Source organism: Oncorhynchus gorbuscha, linkage group LG19, assembly GCF_021184085.1.
Source record: "Oncorhynchus gorbuscha isolate QuinsamMale2020 ecotype Even-year linkage group LG19, OgorEven_v1.0, whole genome shotgun sequence".
Taxonomy (NCBI): Eukaryota; Metazoa; Chordata; class Actinopteri; order Salmoniformes; family Salmonidae; genus Oncorhynchus; species Oncorhynchus gorbuscha.
Window position 1 is genome coordinate 12,066,828 of NC_060191.1, and position 12,001 is coordinate 12,078,828.

Consider the following 12,001-nt stretch of genomic DNA (forward strand, 5'->3'; position numbering starts at 1 on the left):
GCTAGATTCCCTTGTCCACTCCCCCAGCTAGATTCCCTTCTCCACGCCCACAGCTAGATTCCCTTATCCACCACACAGCTAGATTCACTTATCTACTCTCCCAGCTAGATTCCCTTGTCCACTCCCACAGCTAGATTCCCTTGTCCACTCCCCCCAGCTAGAGTCCCTTATCCACCCCCACAGCTAGATTCCCTTATCCACTCCCACAGCTAGATTCCCTTGTCCACTCCCCCGGCTAGATTCCCTTGTCCACTCCCCCCGGCTAGATTCCCTTGTCCACTCCCCCAGCTAGATTCCCTTATCCACTCCCCCAGCTAGATTCCCTTGTCCACTCCCCCAGCTAGATTCCCTTGTCCACTCCCCCAGCTAGATTCCCTTGTCCACTCCCACAGCTAGATTCCCTTGTCCACTCCCCCAGCTAGATTCCCTTGTCCACTCCCACAGCTGGATTCCCTTGTCCACTCCCACAGCTAGATTCCCTTGTCCACTCCCCCAGCTAGATTCCCCTTGTCCACTCCCCCAGCTAGATTCACTTGTCCACTCCCCCAGCTAGATTCCCCTTGTCCACTCCCCCAGCTAGATTCCCTTGTCCACTCCCCCAGCTAGATTCCCCTTGTCCACTCCCCCAGCTAGATTCCCCTTGTCCACTCCCCCAGCTAGATTCCCTTGTCCACTCCCCCAGCTAGATTCCCTTGTCCACTCCCCCAGCTAGATTCCCTTGTCCACTCCCCCAGCTAGATTCCCCTTGTCCACTCCCCCCAGTTAGATTCCCTTGTCCACTCCCCCCAGCTAGATTCCCTTGTCCACTCCCCCAGCTAGATTCCCTTGTCCACTCCCCCAGCTAGATTCCCTTGTCCATTCCCCCCAGCTAGATTCCCTTGTCCACTCCCCCAGCTAGATTCCCTTGTCCACTCCCCCAGCTAGATTCCCTTGTCCACTCCCCCAGCTAGATTCCCTTGTCCACTCTTCCCATGCTAGTTTCCCTTGTCCACTCCCCCAGCTAGATTCCATTGTCCACTCCCACAGTTAGATTCCCTTGTCCACTCCCCCAGCTAGATTCCATTATCCACCCCCACAGCTAGATTCCCTTGTCCACTCCCCCAGCTAGATTCCCTTGTCCACTCCCCCAGCTAGATTCCCTTGTCCACTTCCCCCAGCTAGATTCCCTTATCCACTCCCCCAGCTAGATTCCCTTGTCCACTCCCACAGCTAGATTCCCTTATCCACTCCCCCAGCTAGATTCCTTGTCCACTCCCCCAGCTAGATTCCCTTGTCCACTCCCCCCCCGCTAGATTCCCTTGTCCACTCCCACAGCTAGATTCCCTTATCCACTCCCCCAGCTAGATTCCCTTATCCACTCCCCGAAGCTCTGCCTTTGCCTCTTCTTAAAGTTCACAAGTGACCTACTATATACACACACACAAACTGAGAGTATGTGAAAAAAAGTATGTTGCACTTCCCCCTGTCTGTCTCTCTGTCTGTCTCTCTGTCTGTCTCTCTGTCTGTCTCTCCTGCTCTTTCCAATATTCGCCTCCCCCTTTCCCTCCCTCCCTGTCTGTAAATGTCACTAAAGAGAAAGTGTGCAGGAGAGATGGATGGATGGAGGGAGGCAGGGATGGATTGCTGGATGGAGTGAGTAGGGAAATTAGCAGTTAGTGTGTTATGAGGATCTCTGTATAAAGATCTATTGTCTTTATCCCCTGCATATCTGCATGCAGACACTAAACCACTGCCATATCAATCCCGTTTTTCCCCTCATCGTTCCCTCTGTTCCTCAATCCCCCTCTTTTCTAACACTGCATCTCTCTGCTGATGGATGTCAGCTTAACAGTCCAGAGCAGGGTAGGCCCAATGACAAATGTCTCCGCTGGTCCTCTGTTGATGGAAATACGTTGGGGAAACTTAACGTACTACATTGAGTTAGAGAAACGCAGAAAACGAGCCATGCGTGTCCATGCATCTGTGTCCTCTGAAACCCCACAAACAAGCCTCAACACAGAACACCACGTCAGCACTAAACACAGCCCGATTGATAGGGCATCGTGGTTTTATATTAGACCAAATGGTTTCATGTTAGACCAAATGGTTTTATACTAGACCAAATGGTTTTATAATAGACCCGATGGTTTTATTAGACCAACTGGTTTTATACTAGACCCAATGGTTTTATACTAGACCCAATGGTTTTATACTAGACCCAATGGTTTTATACTAGACCCAATGGTTTTATACTAGACCCAATGGTTTTATACTAGACCCAATGGTTTTATGTTAGACCCAATGGTTTTATACTTGACCCAATGGTTTTATGTTAGACCAAATGGTTTTATGTTAGACCCAATGGTTTTATACTTGACCCAATGGTTTTATGTTAGACCAAATGGTTTTATGTTAGACGCAATGGTCTTATGTTAGACCAAATGGTCTTATATTAGACCAAATGGTTTTATATAGCCTATACATATCCTATGAGGAATGAAGAATAGAGATGTAGACATGAGTGTTTTGGTTGTTCAACATCATCCATTCACAGTTTAGCACAGACTCTTAACAATATGAAAGGGAACCACCACTGCACATTGTATTAAAAAATAAAACTTTATATTGTGGGAAATTGCTGTGTAGTTGCTGACTGTTCATAGGATTTTATGAGCAGGTGTGGACAGTTGTAACTTAAGGTTTCTTCATTCGCTGAGAGGTTTTGCTCTTAAATATATTTTGGGGGGACAGCTCTCTTGGGAGAGGGGAGCCAGTGATCCTGATGCAGCTGTTTTAACAGAGATGACTGAAACAAAGGATCTAACCACAGCAGGGAACTAACTTCCCACTCGCTGACTTTGATCTCTCTCCTTCTCGCTTTCTCTTTATATCCCCCTCTCTCTTCTCTTCTCTCCCTCTCCTCCCCCTCTCTCTTCTCTTCTCTCCCTCTCCCCCTTCCCTCCCTCTCTCCCTCCCTTCCCTCCCTCCCTCTCTTCTCCAGGATGCTGAGGAGTATGGGGAGCTGCCCGACAGCGCCCACATCAAGACCCACCTGCTACTGCAGGCCCATTTCAGCCGCGCACAACTGCCCTGCTCCGCCTACGGCACCGACACCAAGACCGTGCTGGACAACGCCATACGCATCTGTCAGGTTAGTGCCTGGCTGTGTGTGTGCAAGATCTGCTGTATAGGTTTATGTACTGTACCACACACTGCTTCCCTCTGGGGACACCCACCACCCTGCTCCTTTCTGAACAGTGCACCTCTGAAATACTTCCTCTGTTTTCTTGTCCTTTTGTTCCCATCAAAAAGAACATCCCAGAATGGATCCTCTCTCAGCCCTGGGATTCAGACCCTGAGCACATGTCCATGTGTCAGTCAGAGTACCAGTACTTAGATGTTCTGGGTGGAAGAAAGCTCTTCCCTGTTCATTTAATATGGGAGGCAGTTTCTGCTTAGTGCTTGGAGCCACTTTGTAGCATGGTCAGGACAGAGTGCAGTAGAGGTGACATAGGGATGACATAGAGAAGATATAGACAGGGCTCTAAATGTATGTTTGTATTGGTAGCACTGGTGCTCCCAACTTTAAAAAAGTTAAGAGCACAACATAAAATCTTGGAGCACCAAGATTGATTGAGATATAGCATATTGGGCCTATATGAATTCCAGCTACTTTTGGGGCACATGTTGTGGTATATAACTAATATTTAACCCTGTAAGACATTTGTTTATTGTCAAAATCTAAAATGTTGATACAAAAACCTGTCATTTAAATGACAAAGTGTTTGTCAGGTGGGGATTGTGTACTGCGTGTGTAATAGAGTTCGCCAAATAAAGGACCACTCGATTGGTGCAAACCATCAAGATATATCATTCTTCCAGGTAAGTCTACTTTGCAGTTAACATTTCATTTGGAAAGTGGTGTGGGAAAGCCTTTAGAAGTGACTGTTTTGGCGTCGCTAACTGGCTACAGGAAGTGGTGGACGCGGGCATTCCCATGCCGTCACGTCTTCACAAAGTTGAAGGAAAAATACAAGTTAGTGATGCATACTTGAATATTCTTGGGCCTTCTTTACTTTGGATTGAATGACTCTACGTTAGGGCCCTCAGAAACAACTGCGCAGTGAAGCATATCATTACAACCATTATTATCTGGCTGATTTGTTTTCCTGGTTATACTGGTGCTCTCAAACTGAAATGTTAGCTCCACAGCACGATATCCAGGAGCACGTTGCCACCGAATGGTTGCTTTTTAGAGCCCTGGATTTAGACATGACATAGAGGTGCCATAGAGGTGCCGTAGAGGTGTCATAGAGTGCATCAGATGCCAGGAGACTGGTAAACCGAAAGCCTGACAAGCTTTTCAAATAATCTAAATGATCATTGTTGACTTGTGTTCAAACTATTTCCATTTCAGTGTGATCATTAATCTGTATATGTGTTTACTGTTGTAGATCATTTCAGCCTTTTTTAAAAGACAAAGGCAAATACTGTGTCTATTTTGGGTCTCTTGCTTCCTAGCGGGAAAGTGTTGAGCGTGATGAGGAAGACCGTCAGGTTTGACCACAGGACCTCACAGGGACTTTAACAAGACAGACTGCACTGTCTGCCACTAACCTAACCACCACACACACACTTACTGCTGATAGGTCCAGTACACACACAATACAAACACACACAATCTTAGAATACACACACACACATAATGTGGATCCTGACCGGCAGGAGGCCCTGTCACTCAGGAGGCTGTTGAGGTGTACAGATGAGTTGTAACTCCTTGTAAAAAAGAGCCTTGTCAGGGATTCCTCCTAACAACCAGGCCTGCCCACCAAGTGCCCTGGCCACCAGATCTCAGGTCTGCTGGTGATTGGCCATGCCTGGGAGAGATTTGGTCCATGTCTGCCTGTAGGATCTGGTTCTGTAACCCATTGTTGCTGCCTTTGTACTGTATGTGTGGGGGGATGATCTGCGAAGCGCTGACTGTGTGTGTGTCTGGCAGTGGTTGTCCGTTGCTCGTCCACAGGCTAACAGAGCCTTTTTCCTCATGTGGCGAGGGTATCGTATTCATTAGAGCCAAACGGAAAATGAAATCAAGCATCTCTTTTTGGACTGAAGTTTCAGTCCGTTTTCTTCCGTTTGGTGCCTAATGAATATGGCCCAGCTAACGGGGACTCCAGTGACGTCAGCCGTAGTTCTGTCACCATCCATTTGCTTCTTCAGCTTCTGTGAAATGTTAATCAGTACTACTTTAATTTGTACTGCATTAGCATTTTGATTAACTCTGCCGAGGCTTCGCCTGTGCACTCAAGGTCCTCTTTAGTCATAGTTACTGCCTGGGAATTACTTTCTGATTATTTAAGTTTGTTAGAATGCATCGGAGCTTGGCAACTCTAACCTTACGAGGGAGGGAGGGAGGGAGCAGGTTAGCGTTTTTTTGTCATGAATCTTGTTCTGGAGGGAGCTCTGCAGAGTGGTCATAAAATATGATTTTAAACCTTAACCCTAACCTTAACAACACTGCTTACCCTAATGCCTAACCCTAACCTTAAAAAGCAACACCAAAAAGCAATATAGCAAATTTTTACTTGTCAGCTTGCCCCAGTTCTGCCTCCAGGACAAGGCTCATCCCAAAAAACATCAACCTGCGTGCGAAAAAGTAGTGTGGGGGGTGTTAGAGAAATTGAGGGCTGGATTTATTGTGTAGATGTTTAGCATATGTGCATGAATGTGTAAAGACATGCTGAATTTGAGTGTGGAAAAAGGGCTCAATCCTAACATAACTCATTGTGAGTAAATCTCACACTGATGTCAGTGGGGGATGTTATATAGTCATATAAATGCACACATTTTTCAACTAAAGTATTCCCTGTCTGTCTACAGGCCATGCTGATTGTAGCAGCCAACGAGGGCTGGCTGGTGACTGCTCTCAGCATCTGTAACCTGGTGCAGATGATCATTCAGGGCAGGTGGCTCAATGACTCCTCTATACTGACCCTACCTACCATAGAGCAGCAGCACCTCTACCTGTTCAGGTAGACAACATGACTCTACTGACCCCCCCCCCCCCCACACACACACACATTCTGCTAACCTCAGGGCTGCTCATGCACACACACTAACACACACACACACAGAGAGAGGAAATTCAAGAGTGAGTGTCCAAGGCAATCTTAATTATTTTTACATACAGACCATGGGGATTTGAGACACTGTGTCCTGCAGTGAAGAATAATTTTGTGCCAACTCAATAAATATGGTAAGGAGAAAGGGATAGAGGGATGAGAGAGGACACAGAGGTTCCAGTGGCAACGACACAGCAGGAAGTGTGGTTAGGATTTAAAATCACATGACTAGATCTGCCCCCTGTTGTTCCCCACAGCAGGTGGAGCTCCAAGGGAGGGAGGGGCGGAGCCAGGGGCTTCCACGGTCCAATAGAAGGGCTCCCTGAGCTGGTTGCCTCCTGCGAGGGGCGGGAGAACACCTTCGCTGCCATCTTGGGGGAGGAGCTTCAACCCCATCAGATCTCCCAGGTAACAACCTTCTAACATTCTGCGTTCCTTCACCTCACTGTTATACTGGATGTGTAAAGTGAGACTTTCCATTAGAAACAGAGGCTTTCTAGGGGTACATACTCTTCACCATGAACCCTCCCGTCTCCATTGTCCTCCACCACAATGAAATAACGTGAAATACTTCCAAGGTGTCAGCCTCATCTCTCTATTCATGTAACGTTCTCAAATACACTACCAGAGCACTACCAAACAACATATACACACACTCTACCAACGTCAGCCCACACACACACACACACACACACACACACACACACACACACACACACACACACACACACACACACACACACACACACACACACACACACACACACACACACACACACACACACACACACACACACACACAGAGTGAGAAGCATCAGAGAAGCATCAGTCTGTCGCGGTGGTCCAAGGTACCTCCAGGATCTCCTATTACGGTCCAATGCAAGGGTTTACAGCACCAATCTAAGTGCTAATTGCAGATGTAATGAGAGCGTCCAGGCGCCACTGCCAGCCCAGCGGCCTTGCCCAATCAGTGTCCCTGCTCCCCCGCCTCCCAGCCACTCAACGCTCTCCCCCCCCATGGCATTGCGGCCTGGCTAATTAAATAACTAGATGCGTGGCAGCATCCCAGTCTGATTCGCCAGGGGACAGTAATCCTTACATAAATAGCTTTTGTTGGGTGAATCTGAGAGGCTTTTCTCCTTCTCCCATCCCAGTCCCTCCCTGACACTGACAGGGTCTTCAGGAGGAAAACACACACACTCTCACACACACACACACACACTCAGACACACATTCGCACACCTATCATCCATACGCTCTCTGTCTCTACCTTCCCTCTACCTCTCTTGCTCTCTATCCCCTTTTGGATTTGTGTTTTCTTCTCCATTCGAGTCAGAGATGTTAAAGTCACCATGACAAAGCTTTAAGAGGCACCTAAGACCATGGGAATTATGTGTGTTTAAATGAATCAAGCTTTCTTCAAACGCTCCAGTCTTACCAGATAGATATGTCCGTCCATCCATCCATTATACAAGGCTCTCACTTAAGTCTGACTGTCTCTGTCTTCACCTCTGGCTCTTTGTTTGTCTCCCTCCTCTTTTCTCTCTCTCTGCACTCCGGTCTGACACATTTCCTTGTCTCTCTCTCCCTCTCTCATTTCCCTGCACCCATCTCTGTTTCTCTCTTACTATCCCTCCTCCCTCTCCTCTCTCCTCCAGGCCTGGTCGTTCCTCAGCCATCTGCCGGTGGTGGAGGTGCGTCTGAGTGTGAAGGGTTGGTGGGAGGGGTGTGGGGAGCAGACAGAGCGCCCCCCTCCCTGCGGTCGGGGGGAAAGCTCAGAGACGAAAGAAGCTGGCTGGACGTCCACGCTGACCAGGAGTACGTCCTGCAGGTCTCACTGCAGAGCATCAACACCGGCCAGCAGAGGGTATGTACACACATGTATAAAGGAGCTCACACAAACATTATTGACGTTAGTTATGAGTTGATTTGTCGTCATGTTTTCCAGAGGAGGCAGGACAGTAAGACCCAGGCCCCCAGGTTCCCCAAGAATAAGGATGAGGGCTGGTTTCTGGTTCTAGGAGAGGTGGAGCGCAGAGAGCTACTGGCCGTCAAACGCATCGGATACTGCCGACACCGCAGCCTTGCCTTCTAAACCCCTGAGAAGCCTGGAAAGTACGTACGGGAATGTTAAAAAGAATAGGAAAAAGTTCAACACTTTATTTTCTTTGGGGTCTAAGCCCGGTTACTTTATGCATCTTGGGACAGCTGCCAGTGTGAAAGGCCTTTATAAAATAGTTTGATTAATTGATATTTATCCCACCACAAACATTTACTTCCCCTGGTAACCCCCTCCTCTCCCTCCAGGTGTATCTACACGCTATACTTGATGAGTGACAGTTACCTGGGTCTGGACCAGCAGTATGACCTCCACCTCAACATGACCCCTGCCTGCATCGCAGCCCTGGTCAACAGTGAAGTCACTGAGGCCATGGGAGGAATGTCCGTCAAGTGATACGTCAACATGATGACATCATCATGAGTGACATGGTGACAATGACAATCTAAAAATGACAAGAGACAATGGCCATGTGTCTTTAGAGGCCAATGTTTGGGATATTTACCCTGATGATGTGATGGTGGTAATTGTGTGACTGGGTGTTAGCCTTAAAGCAGGGATGTCAAGCTCATTCCATGGAGAGCCTAGTATCTGCAGGTTTTTGTTTTTTCCTTTTAATTAAGACATTGACAACCAGGTGAGGAGAGTTGTTCCTTACTAATTTGTGAGGGAGGGAGGGAGGGAGGGAGGGAGGGAGGGAGGGAGGGAGGGAGGGAGGGAGGGAGGGAGGGAGGGAGGGAGGGAGGGAGGGAGGGAGGGAGGGAGGGAGGGAGGGAGGGAGGGAGGGAGGGAGGGAGGGAAGATGGTCTGGGTCATGGGCTATGGGCTATAAGAAACTGTTGGGCCTAATGGGACCCTATACAATGATCAGTCAGTCAATAGAAATACTCATGAAAGACGGGGCTGTGAAGTTACCTCATCAACATTGTGTAATACAATGAATACCTATTTTGTTGCAGTATATCATATCATTCCCCAGTCATATTATGTCAATTATATTTACAGGCATTGGCCTACTATCTAAAACTCTCCAAATCCACCAACTTTTGAACGGGTATTGAGAAAAATAGAATAGTGCTGTGGGGCTATAGGTACTGCCCCCCACCCCCACAATCCTTAGTGTATAGCAAAGAAAAGCCTCCTCCTTTCCTTCTTCTTCCTCTCCTCCTCTTTCTTTGGAAGATTCATCTATAGAAGCTGATCAAACTGCCATAGACAGTCATACAAGGAACAGAAGAACATAACCAAAATACACAGAGATAAATGTGTAAAGATGTCTGTGTTTCATTGATTAGTATGCTGTAACTGTGTTCATTTTCTTGGGAGAGCTGACAACTATATTTTAGAACCAAACTTATGAGACAAAATCCAGCTGCGTCTTTGTTCTGATTTTTGGATTGTCCCATCAATTGAAGCAGATGTAACTTCTCTGTTGATTGAATATAATGACTTTTGAAAAATACTTTTGTTTGGTTTGAAAAGTCTTGAAATTGTTTGGAGGTTTTTCAACTTTGAGATAGTGACCTATATATTGTTATGTTATATATTACACTTATTATCAACGGCAAAAAAAACATATCATGCAAATATTTACCGATAAACCTCCTATTATAAAAAGCACACCATTTAATCTCAAACTACACAGCATGTACAAATACTTTCTCTACTGACGCTGTCTGTCTGGTTGCACCACCATGTCCTTTCTATAGGATACAGTCTGTCACTGGGGCCATTTTCCTCTGCTATGGTTTCATCTGAATATGGTCCTAAAGAACAACACTGTCAGTCAGACATGGGTTAAATAAACATGTCAAACAGTTTGAAGTATTTGGTAGTGATTGTGGTGAGCATCATTTAGATCTGTACTTACACCCCTGCGCTGGACTCTCCTCTCCTGTAGCGGTCAGGTTCACCACGCCATCGCCGTATTTCCACCGCTTCACTATTGGATTCAGAATTGCAGAATGCTAATAGGCCTATTGTATGGGAATTAAATCATAAGGAATGCGTTGCTTCGTCTCTGTAAAAACGCAGAGTAGCAGAGGCTACTTTTTTTCAGTCTGTATACAGGGTATCCCATATTTGAGCTTAATTAAATACGAATATAATTGTGTTACTTTATAGCCCAAGTGTGACAGGGACTCCAATGTAATTTGATGATTTTCATCTGAGTAGGCCATATAGCTAAATAGTGGGCTGTGCAGGCCTCAGTGCTAGACCTGTATTTTATTATAGGTGTAGGTTGTTTGGTAGTGTAGCCTACTGCATTACAGTTAGTGATTGATATTAGTCTAGCAGTGCCTAATGTGATAATCATAGTTTTTTTGAGTTAAAAACTATGGAGTCTAATCTAATTAGCATAATGAACAAATCACCATCAAAATCCTTCTGCTTAAGCTAGCTAGAGGTATCTGTTTATATCTGATGTTTTTTTTGCATGGGCTGCGTCTCAATCTACTCCATCGGCCAATGGCGGCCTTCTGCATCTGTGGTGGAAGGTGATCGAGCTACAGCGGTGTTTGTCAGATCAGGAGACATCTCACAAAAACTGTCTCTGTCATCTGAAAGGTTTGGCCTAAAAAACGAATATGTTCTCCGTTTTTCTCTACTACCCCCACAAGCGTCACTTCATGGGACACCCCCACAAGCGTCACTTCATGGGACACTTCATGGGACACCCCCACAAGCGTCACTTCATGGGACACTTCATGGGACACCCCCACAAGCGTCACTTCATGGGACACTTCATGGGACACCCCCACAAGCGTCACTTCATGGGACACTTCATGGGACACGTCTGAGGTCTCACCACTGATCTGCCAACTTTCGGTCTGAATGATCAGTTTGGGCTACACACTAATATGCCACTCTATAGAAAGGAGAGGCTATTATGAACATATACATGTTGTTTTGCTCTAGGACACCCACAAGCCTCATCTGAATGTGGCCCAGTACCAGATTTATGGAAATAGTTTAGCACCCAAAATGTATTTTTGTTTTAAATATGGGTTAAATATAAAACATATTTCCTGATCGTTAATCTCTCAGATATAGGACAGATACTTTCAAATAAACATTTTTATTAACATTTATTCCATGTATGAATGATATTCAATGTGTTTCTATAAACTAATAGCAGTAATGCCAAATTCAATGTTTCATCAAGTAAGTGAATCCTATTTTTATAGGTCTACCTAAAGGGGTCCTAAAATTCAAAATCATACCTAAATTATCCTTGGTATGACCATCTTAAAACAATGCCAAATGTTATTTTAGTAGAACACCAACTTAGATTCTTAAGGATGGACTTTTCTGTTATTTTCACAGTGTAGGCTATCTCTGTGTGTAGCCATTTAGACAAAACGTCGTTAATTGTCTAACTTGAGGCATGTCACATTACTTTCCATTAAGGACATCAATGACAGTGAACATGTTGCTATGAATTTCGTCATGTTTGGCTAATAACTGTATGGAATCATTTTAAGTCCATCCTGGGGACTTAATAAGCTCGAGTATTTTCTATTCTCTTTCCCACAGATATTTGCAGTCTAATTAGTAGTACATTTGGGTTTTACGAAAAGGTTCAACTGGCATCAACTATTCCGTGCATGCACCGCATCCTGGGTTATTTTTCTTTATCGCGCGCCGCAGGAGATATCCTATCATCTGGGCGTCCGTGTCGAAAGTGAAAGAATAGGAACACAACACATGATGGGAGAAAGACTAGAAGAGTGTGGATGAGGTGGGGTGGGAGAGTGCATGGGCAAGGGCACACTTGTCTTTCCGTTAACGTATCCCAATATGGTGTCAAGATCCGAGAAAAAAAACCCAGTATATTACG

General features: G+C 45.9%; 1 long non-coding RNA gene and 1 pseudogene across 1 annotated transcript; both read left to right on the top strand.

Moving 5' to 3' along the window:
* Window positions 1–6,524, top strand: part of LOC124006000 — a 181,360-nt pseudogene extending 174,836 nt beyond the window's left edge.
* Window positions 6,525–7,835: 1,311 nt separating this feature from the next.
* On the top strand, window positions 7,836–8,742 carry LOC124004702. The gene is made up of 3 exons (XR_006833509.1): window positions 7,836–7,968; window positions 8,050–8,216; window positions 8,409–8,742. It is a non-coding gene; the product is annotated as an uncharacterized LOC124004702 (long non-coding RNA).
* The last annotated feature ends 3,259 nt before the right edge of the window (window positions 8,743–12,001 follow it).